Raw genomic sequence first — 10,502 nt, forward strand, 5'->3', positions numbered from 1 at the left:
TACCTGGCTCCCAGGGCACCACATCTTTCAGTGTCTCTCACTCATTCCCATCTGCAAAAAATGCAGAGAAAAAGCTCCATAAGAAAATTTTCCCTACAGCTAAATTTTGTATTTAGGACCTACTGTGGCCAACATTGCTGCTTCCACAAAGTGGTGATTCAGCTATTTATACTTAATTAAAAATATAAAAGTTAGATTCTCTTGCAATCTGTACCTACCTACACCAAACTGCTTTGAACTAGAAAATAAAATCATGTTTCTGCTAAGCAGGGTTTCCTTAATCCATTCCTCCAGTTTCAGTAGGACTTCTAACAAAATCTGGCAAATTCCTAGATCTGAGCTACCAAGACACTTGTGATAGCAGAGTGAGCTCTTTCCAAATCCTGACAGATAATCCCTCCAGCATTCAACCTTCCTGAAGCTGGAATTGAGCCTTAAGCCCCTTCCTTGTGCCTCTTTCTAGGCAAAAAGTCTGTCCTTGATTAAAAACAACACTTCACTCACAGCCTAAACTTCCACAAGCACAGTGGGTTATTTCTTGCTGTTCTTCTTGCAAGGCTGACTCAGAAATCTTTGCATTATGACAACTTAAACCAACAGCCTTGGTGCTCCCCCGTGCAATTAAGAGACAGGGGAAAGCTCAGGAGCCAAGTGCAGCTCTCCTGTGCCAAACCAGCACAACCTTATTCCTGACACTCAGATCTCCACGGTGCTCTGGCAGCAGGAAGGGACCTCTCTGAGGGCAGGGTGAAAGACAGGAGTGACACAGAATTACTGGGATGACACATCCACCACACTTCAGTTTTAATTGGGGTTTCACAGTAAAAAAAAAAAAAAAAAAACAACAACAACAAAAAAAAGCTGAGCTGGCCCAGGTATGGAAATTCAACTGCTTCTTGGAAAAAAAATTAAAAAGAATGAAGTAGACACATAAAAGCCCATTGTAACTGAATCAGTGAGCACCAGAAAAATCAAAACAGTCCATGGACAGCTCCATGTGCCAGTCCCACTGCTCCCTGTGCTGTCCACAGCCCAGCATGGAACTGGAGGGATCCAGAGCCACCCCCAGGCCAGAGACACCCCCCTGGATGTGCCACACACAGCCCAAAGCACAGCCTGCACCTTGTTCAGGGCCTCTGCTGATCCTCAGGGCTGAGGTTCAGAAATATGTTGTTATCTAAGTCAATCCTCCCAGCCAACCAATCCCAGCAGCTCACTTTGAAAACACCACCCACGTTCTGCAAAAACCCAGGTTTGAGATGCAGCCCACAGAGATTAATGAGGGTTTGAGTTTATGCCTCAAGAGCTTCTAGTGGTTTGATTTTTCTACTATACCACTGTAATCTTCCTATACATGAAGGCTGCTCATATACTTCCAGCTAAGGAAAGGGGGCTGGATTTCAGGGCTAATAAAAACTGCATTCAGGGGAAAATAAATAAATAAATAAAGCAAGTTGCTCTTCCCCAGGCTGTGCTTTAACACAAAGTTTGGTGATTCAAATTGGTGTGCAGTGGACAGCCTGAGTTCCAGGTGGTGTTTTTCTCAGCTGCAGCTTTGCAATGAGCACAGGTACATTGGCCCAGCAGGGCAGGGAGCTCTGTGCAGCCCCTCCATCTGTCCTGGCACCAGGGGGACACTCCCAGCAGCCCCCAGAGTGAAAAACTTTGCTCTCAGGGCTTGAGGAGTGAAGTCAGGGGACATAAAGCAGTGGTGGGAGCCAACAGGACCCCTCCAGTATCCTCAGCTGGGCAGACCTAGAGATGATTCCTCTCACCACTTGGGCAGCAAGTGCTGCTGGAAGCCACCCCTGCTGGGTGCACCCACAAAAAGCAGCCAAGCACAGCCCTGCAGTGCAGCACAAGCACTAAACAAGGTGTTGGCTCGGGCACAGCAGGCTGGAAAACACCTCTGTGAATTTATATTGTGCTACAGCAAACACAGGCAGCCTTAGCAGAGCCCCCAGGTTTTGCCTCTCTCTGGGAGATTCATTTTTATCAAGTTGGAATTGGACATGCTTGGGGAAAGAGGGGGAAAGAACCCCAGCACTGTCTGAAAAATGACCTTATTCTCACAAACTATAAGAAAATATCCCTGTCCTCTCCACCCTCTCTCAAAAAGAAAAGAGAGAACATTTACCTTTCCTTAGCACTGAGTGTCTCCTCTTATATATTTTTGGGTGATCCCAGAACCTATGAAGCTGTAGAAGAGACAACACGTTCTTTCTCTCTACCCATTACACGTGAGACACCCCAAGCAGCTCTCAGGACTGCCCCACAGGGCAGGACCAGGCTGACAGTGTGGACCAGCACTGTCTGATGTGTGTGATGTTCCTGCCTCTGCATCCCTTTGAGCCTCCCTGTGCACAACCCAGCACAACTGCACACATCTCTTGCTAATGCACTCAAAATAAACATTACTCAGATTGATGACTGGGTCTTCCCTTACAGCCATCTGGATGGTTTATTTTGGAAAGTGATTTGGAAGAGCAGTGCTTTATTCATAATTATTACGAGGGCTCCGTGAGAAAACAAGGGCTGCAGGGATCCAGCTCCTGCCTCTGCCTCACCTTTCACTGCTTCACATTTCCCTTGGTGGTTCCCACATTTTTTTGGAGGAGGAAGACCACGTTTTTCATGGACCACAACACCATCTTCTCATCAAACTTTGAACTGCAGCGCCATGAAGATGATTCACCATAAACTCACTGACCCACAGCCACCATTCACACACCTCCAGCCTGGGCTGCAGCCAGGTGACAGAACTACACGTCTCATTAATGCAAATTAACGTTCAAATTACTCACTCAGACCTTTGCTGGAGTTGCTGCTCCCTCAGGGTGCCCCTTGCTGCAGGCTCAGGATGGCACTGGCACAGCTCCCAGAGCCCAATGGAATCCTGCAATGCAAAAAGGGAGAGGCACTTTAAATTTGGGAGGGGTTCTTATGGATCTCCTCCAAGCCTCATGGTACCTAAATTATTCATTGTGCTTTTGCTGCATTATTTATCCTGTCCCTTTTGCCCACACGTGCGAGGAACATGAGCCAGTGGCTCTGCCTCAGACTTCATACACTGTCCAAACTCCAGCAGTTCCTTCCCATTCTCCTCCAGAGGACAGATTGCCACACTATTTTCAAGGTAAATATGGTTCCCCTTGGGTGCAGAGGTCTCCTTAGGTGAAAAGATCCCAACCAAGCTCTGGAGAAGCAGGAACATGCCCAACAGCCATGGCAGAATGAGCTGAACACAAAAAGTCACTGGAAAAGGTTTTGTTATAAATGTGGTTCTGGTCACTGTGAGTAAAGAGTTGTCATGTTAACCCCAGGGATTTACTTGCTCAGGGGTGAACCACAGGGGGTTACTGCTGGACCTTCTCCTTGGAAGAGGCCACCATGACCATGGAGTGTTTCCCACCTTTGAACCACTGAAGGCTTTGGGGACTGGCAGGAAGATGAGTCAGGGCAGGCTCAGGTTGGATCTCAGGGAAAGGTTCTTCCCCCAGAGGGTGGTTGGCACTGAACAGGCTCCCCAGGGCAGTGGGCACAGCCCCAAGGCTGCCAGAGCTCAGGGAGGGTTTGGACAACGCTCTCAGGCACGGGGTGTGATCTTTGGGCTTGTCCTGTGCAGTGATCCTCGTGGGTCCTCCCAGCTCAGGATATTTTCTCTGACTGGCTTTGCTTTCCCTCCCCCTCTCCTGCCTTTGGGGCAAAGCCTCTGCTGTTCCCCTGAGCCCTCCCCATCTGGGGTTGCTGCACACTGGGCAGAGGGAGGAGCTTTGATCACCTACTCATCCCACCTCCCCTGCTTTGAAGGCAACTCTGCAGAGTGACAGCAGCTGTTTTAATCCCCAGGTGGTGCCAATAAATACAGGAACTGGTAGTTTAATACAGCACTATCTGTGGTCTCATATCCCTTTAATAGCTAATAATAGAAGGCGTCTACGAAATACAGCAATGATCCCACAGCTGCAAACTACCTATTAAACCAACACAAGGCAAGTAAAGGATGGCTGTGAGCACCCTCCAAGCCTCCAGTGAATCATCAAATGCATTCCCATCTGCACATTTCGTTTATTTCTCCAATACCTGTCAGAGCAGGGGGGGGAAAAAAAAAAAAAAAAAAAAAAGGGCATTTTAAAAGGGTATCAAAACTCATCACTGTCTGGACCACGAAGGGAACTCTTAAATTGTCAGGTTTCACAGCAGAGTCTGCATGACACTTCTGCAGGCCTTTCGTAATCCTGCCCTGACAGAAGGTTATAGGGCTGCTTGTGATTTCATCTCCAAAGTAATTGCTGGTTGGGAAAAATAAGCAAGGCCACTCATTATATTCCACCAAGAACAAAGCAAACCACGAAAATAACAAGACAGAGGATAGATTTGCCTTTCTGAAGCAGATGGATATTCCCCCAACTACATTTCAGGGGCTGGAAGATGCAGCAGCTCCTTTCCCACTGTGGGTTTTTAATAAAGGAAGCAGAAGCAAACAGGGAGGGTTGATACCACGAGGCTGCAAATCTCCAGAGAGGCAATTTTGCCTGTAGCTTGTGCTGTGGGGTCTCCAGGGATGGATTCTTCCCTGGCATTAATTGGCATGGAAAATCAATAGAGCCACGTGTGTAAGCCCTGGTTGTCACCTGGGTCTTTCTTTCCCTTCCCCTCCTCTTTGTGTCCTGACAAATTGCAGCTTGGGATGGTTAAGTGCTAACTCCACAGTTCCTCCACGAAACTCATTTCTCTTTAATCCCCTCTGGTGCAGAGGTTTATGAAGGCTGCTGTGATTCCTGGATCTCTGCCTTTGGCTACACCTGTGATTGATGCCATTCCCCAGGTCCTGCAGATCTGGGATTTTAAGAACATGGTGGGAGAAAATTTGAATTTGTCAGGCCCCAGGAGCCTGAAGTGTTTGGAGTGCCAAATCCTCCCTGTGTGGCATTAGATTATCCTCATTGGTACATTATCTTATGCAGACTTTGCATTTCAAATAGCAATTCTTTAGGGGTCCCTGGAATCCATTTTTTTGTTAAATGCAAAGAAAAACTCTCAAGCTTTTTTGCTGCTCTTTCCCTTGAGTCTCCATCTATTTTTGGCTGTATCCTCCTGCTTACTCTTCTCTTACTTAAACCTGAAAATTTAGTTTTTATTTCTACTCAACTTTTCACTGGTTTTTTTTAGTGCCTTTGCATTTCTCTGGTGCTGGTGTGAGCATCCCAGAGAGGACAGAATGGATGTCATGCAGTCCCAACAGAGCCATGCCCTCTGAGAACCTCTGGGATTGAGAATCAATCCTTGCTCTTTACTGGTCATCTATTAAAGGCTGAAATAACAAAAATAAATGAATAAATCCAAATTGTGACCGTCCTGTATGTGGTGAAGAGCGAGTTAAGCTGGCTGCTGTCTTCCTTCTCAGTGGCTTTATCTCTCCAGTCCAGTGTCAGAGAGATTTGCTTGCCAGCAGCAAAGCAGATAAGAACCTACAGTTCAGATAAACAATAAAATAATTACATGCATTGCACTTCCACAGGAATGAAGGCAGTAACAGTGGTGTGGCCAGAGCGGTGCAACTCCACAAGCACGAGTCTGTAAGCGTCCTGAGGAAGAGATTTCCTGCTCAAAACCTTCTGTTTTCCCGGAATTCTCATCTGGTCAAGTGGAAGGCTCTGCCTTTCCCTGGGGATTTGGTGTCAGCTTCAATAGTGCCAGTCCTCCCCTCTCTCTGCAGGAGGAGGTGTCTCCTCCGTGGTGCCACTGCAGGAAGGGGCAGAGGAGCAACATGAGAGGCTGAGGGAACTGGGATTGTCCAGATTGGAGCACCTGAAGGAGCTACAGGAAATCTGGAGAGGCATGTGATGACAGGACAAGGGGGAATGGCTTCAAACTAGAAGAGAGTAGGTTTAGATTGAATATTGGGAAGAAATTCTCCCTGTGAGGGTGGGCAGGCCCTGGCACAGGTTGGGCAGAGAAGCTGTGGCTGCCCCAGACCTGGAAGTGTCCAAGGCCAGGTTGGATGGGGCTTGGAGCAACCTGGGCTGGTGGAAGGTGTCCCTGCCCGTGGATCTAAACAATCTTTAAGGTCAGTTCCAACCAAAACAATTCTGATTCTGTGTCCAGCCCTGACTCTCTGACACCACAAAACAAGGACACAACAAATCTGACTTCGTGACGTTATCCAAAAAGAAACTGCTCATATCTCTGAGGATTTAAATTACTCTGTCAGACATTGCTCCTGGCATGAACTGTTGGCATGGAGACTGATGTGAAATTTAATACAACATAAATAAAATATTAATGACATAGGAGAAACCAGTAGTAATTTAAAGAGATATTGAGCTGCCAACCAAGCTACAGCTCGCAGTTCATCATGTGAACAGGGAAAACAGTGATTAAAGCTCTAAAGGGCAGTGAGGAATAGCCTCATTCTGCCAAAGTCTTCTGGTCATCAAAAGTGCTCAAAAGAGTCTGATTTGGCAAAGGGATGAAATTAAGAACTTCCTAAAAATGGGATTTTTTCCTTTTTCCCCAAACAGAAATGAATGGAAGGTCCCTGTGTCAGCAGCAGCAGGGCCAGGCCAGCAGCTTGTGGGACGTGGCTGAGGGTGCACCAGAGACATCACAACACCCACTGAGGGCAGAAAAACTCTGTCACTGCTCTTACTCCACAGTCTTTGGTTGCCTTTTCAAGAAAACCAACACCCAGAGGGGAGGAGAAAGGATATTGCTGCAGTGGGGTGGCCAGAGCAGGGAGCATTGCTGCTTTTATCAGCACGGAGGTAGTCTGAGAGATCCAGGCTAAAAATCCCTGTTTCAATAATAAAATTGCTCCAAGTGGTTCAGCTGATTGAGAAGTGAACCCCAGATTTGCAGAAGAAGAGTTAGGGGTTTGCTGGAGAGAGGAAAAGGAAGATGTATCCTACTCTCCCACACCTTGAGCAATCACCTTCCCCAGGAGGACTGTTGGTTTTCAGGCTGCATTCCCAGTGGGAGAACCCTTTCTCCTTCTGCAAAGTTATTTCATTGAAAAATTCCCAACAACCCCTAATTCTGAAGACTCACACTAAGTTATTTTTGTATCCACACACTGGCAAAACATGCAAAGATAATGAGCATTGAGCATAACCCAGAGCACGATGGAAAATGCTAAATGAAATCAAACTCTTATATGAGCTTTTCACAGGCTCAGATAATTGAGAAGCTGTTGATAAGCTGTCAGAGAGAGTCAGCAGAGAGGCAGGAATGATCAGAACAGCTCCTGAGCTGCTGCAACCAACACAGAGCTCAGAGTCAGATCAACTTCATTGGAGTAGCTGGGTTTACAGCACTGGACATGGAGGCAGAATTTCAACCCAAAACAGCATATTTCTTATTAATAATGTTTAAATGAATGAGAATTAAGTCCTCCCTACTCTTCTCTCTTTGCAAGGCCCTGGGATGCACATCCCTTGCTCCAGATCCTCTCACTGGGTGTTTGTAAACAATATTAAAGAATAAATATTTTCTGAAGCCTTGAAAATGTTTTCATTTACATAAATCACAAAAAAAATTTCTCTTGCACGCATTGGAAGAGAAAGACTGAGTGGTTTGGGAATAATGTATCTGGATTAACTATCTGAGAGAGAGCTGGAGATGAAAGACTCCCGGATACCACGTATTAGTCATAATTTAAAAGCCCTGTCTCCAGGAGATAAAATTGTCCCAAGTAACTACTATAAATGCTGACTTTCTGATACAGAACTTACAGCACTGCTTATTGAATGCTGTGTGCATCACAGAGCATCATCACAAAGTGCCACTGGAGGAGGACATTATGTTGGGTGACAATGGAGACCGGAGCATAATCACTGGTGATTTGTGCACCATCATTAACTTGCTATTCAACAGGAACCAGAGCCAAACGAGAGATGCACATCCTCCACAGCCACAGGGCAACAAATTCGAGGGCCTTTCTTTTTTTTTGCAGGTGCAGATCAATCAGCTGGGTGTTTGTTGTTTTCTGGCTTTTAAGCGCACGTGCAAAAATCCATCCCCGTGCCTTTTGCAGACGGGTGTGATTGTGTCTGAAGCACTGGAGGGATAATCTCCCTGTAGGAAGCTCACACAGGCAAAGGGATTACTGGGAATATGACAGTGAGACAATGCACAGGGCACAAAATCAGCTCCAGCTCCATCTCGGTGAATGAGAGCTGATGTTTGGGCTGGGCCGTGCTTTATTAGGCGCTATCTGGAAAGCTGCACGAGGTGCTTATTGACTCATGGGGATGTGGGGAAACGCAGGAGAATGGTGTGGAAGTGCTCATTAAAGTGTTTAGCACATGCACCTATTGTGCTTGTTTTCCTTCTATTGTCTCTTGGGCAGGCCGGGAGGATGTCTGGAGTCAACATCCAAAGTGTTTTCCTGGGAAGTGGGTGCTGGTTTATAAACAAAAGTGCTCTCAGGCTGAGGCCAAGTGTCCTCACTGCCTGTTTAATGTCACCTCTGCACCTTCCACCCTCCCTCTGAATCCACCCCACCGAGGAAGAGCTCCAGCCTTACCTGCTGGGGATGGGCTGTGTCCTGCAGTAGTGATGCTGGATACCTGCTCCTCTAGTCCTTCTCCACATAACTCCATATTCTAGACTGAAACTCTCCTTATTCAGCAAGAAATACCCTGCAATTCTCACATCCCTGTAGAAGAAAGACAATGAAAAGCAGGATGCCTCATTCAGAGCACCTGCCACTGCAAAAAAAAATAAAAATAAAAAAAATTAAAATAATTGAATCAAAAGTCTGTCAGCTGAACAAAATAAAATGGTTTCTTTCTGTCAGTGCCCATGCCCCTGAGCCTGACCATGCTTCTAAACAGGGTCCTTATCTCCTGGTGTCCTGCATTCTCCTCTTCTCTGCAATGTCTCTACCATCTCCCTTCTCCCTGTGCCCCTTTCATCTCTAGAGCAGTTCCCTGCACTGAGAGCTCCACTCTACCCTAACCACCCACCCACAGTTGGGATCTTGAGACGTTAATGCTGTTCAGATGAGTCTTTTTGATGTTGTTATCATGCTATCACGTTGCATTAGCTTCTCATTACTACAGCTTCAGATGTTGCTTTAATCCCAGTAAATTGTAACAAAATCATTAGTGAAAGCACTTGCAATTAGGTAAATAATTATAAGCTCACTTACAGTAATTCACCTAGGAAGCAGAGCATCAGGCTGCTCAGGAAAAAGATCATTTCCAGGCAGACACTGTGGAAGGTGAGGGTGATTAGAGATGGATACCTGGGAGGAGTGATCCCACTGTACTCCCAGCCTGAAATATTGTCTTCCAAGCTCACTGAGTGTTGTAGGCAGCCAGCAGAGAGGGCAGCCCCTCCACTGCTCACCCTGGGGACTGGTACAGCCCTGTGATGTGATTTTCTGGCCACCATCTGCTGTGTTGGGCAGAGCATCAACAGCACCCATCAGAGGGGTTGTTGATAAAAAATCATGTGCGTGGCAGCACTAAGGCATAATATTAGTGCTGGAAGAGAAAAGCAGCAAATATTCACTTTTAAACAAGGCCAGAGCACCTGAGAAGTGCAATGAGCACCTTAAAACTTTGGTCAGACTTCTCCACAGGAGACTGGCCTGGAGGGATTTAAGAAGTTGTTTGCATCCCCTCCTTCCACCCCAGCCCTGTCACCCGGAGGAGCAGACACTGCCAGCACACCTGTCCCCCTCAGCCCTCCATCCTAGCTCAGCTCAGGGGGGTTTGGTCACCAATTGTACCGATGAAGGTTGTTAAAATAAGCCAGCTGATTGTGCAGAAACAACCTTTATGCAGTTTTTGTCAGCTTTGGTTATGACAGTGGCATTATCAGCTGAGGAGTTCTGAGCATCAAGTAGAGATGCTTTCTGCAGCTGGCGACGTCCTGGTGCACTTTAAATGCTTCTCTCACAGAACATGCAAAAGCTGAAGGGCTCAGGCACATTCTTTGCCCCTCATTTCATCACATTTGACCCAATAACACACAGAGGGAGCTGATTTGCCTTTGGAATGGCAGGTTTTGCAACCATGGAAATGCATTTCCCTTCCCCATTCTCAAGGAAAGCAGCAGAAACACAAAGCCACAAGAAGACAGAAGTTTGCCTGCTCAGTGAATCTGGACTGAGCAGGGGATATCAGCTGGGAGGGTCTGCCCAAGAGTGTCCACAGTGCCCAACACAAATGCCGTGTGAGGGATTGGCAGCTTTAAAGGCTCATACATGTTAATCTACTCAGCTGAATGGCTGTAAGCTTGGCCCAGCTTTTAAACCTCGCTACCCAACAAGCCTGATTAGTTTTAGTCGTTCCAACACAACTTTTTCAGCGAGAAGAATTTAGTTTTTCTGCTGCAGAAAATGAGCAGTTCTGCCTGGCAGCAAAGCTCGTGTGCAAGGAGGTCAGAGCCTGAGAAAACCTCAACGTATTTTCACCTCCTGCACCCTCTGAGCTTCAGGGGTTTGTTTTCTTCGATGAGAAAACGCCGATACTTTAATGCTTTATCTCAGC

The sequence above is a fragment of the Myiozetetes cayanensis genome, unplaced genomic scaffold (assembly GCF_022539395.1).
Source record: "Myiozetetes cayanensis isolate MyiCay16 unplaced genomic scaffold, myiCay2020 scf17, whole genome shotgun sequence".
NCBI classification, from domain to species: Eukaryota; Metazoa; Chordata; class Aves; order Passeriformes; family Tyrannidae; genus Myiozetetes; species Myiozetetes cayanensis.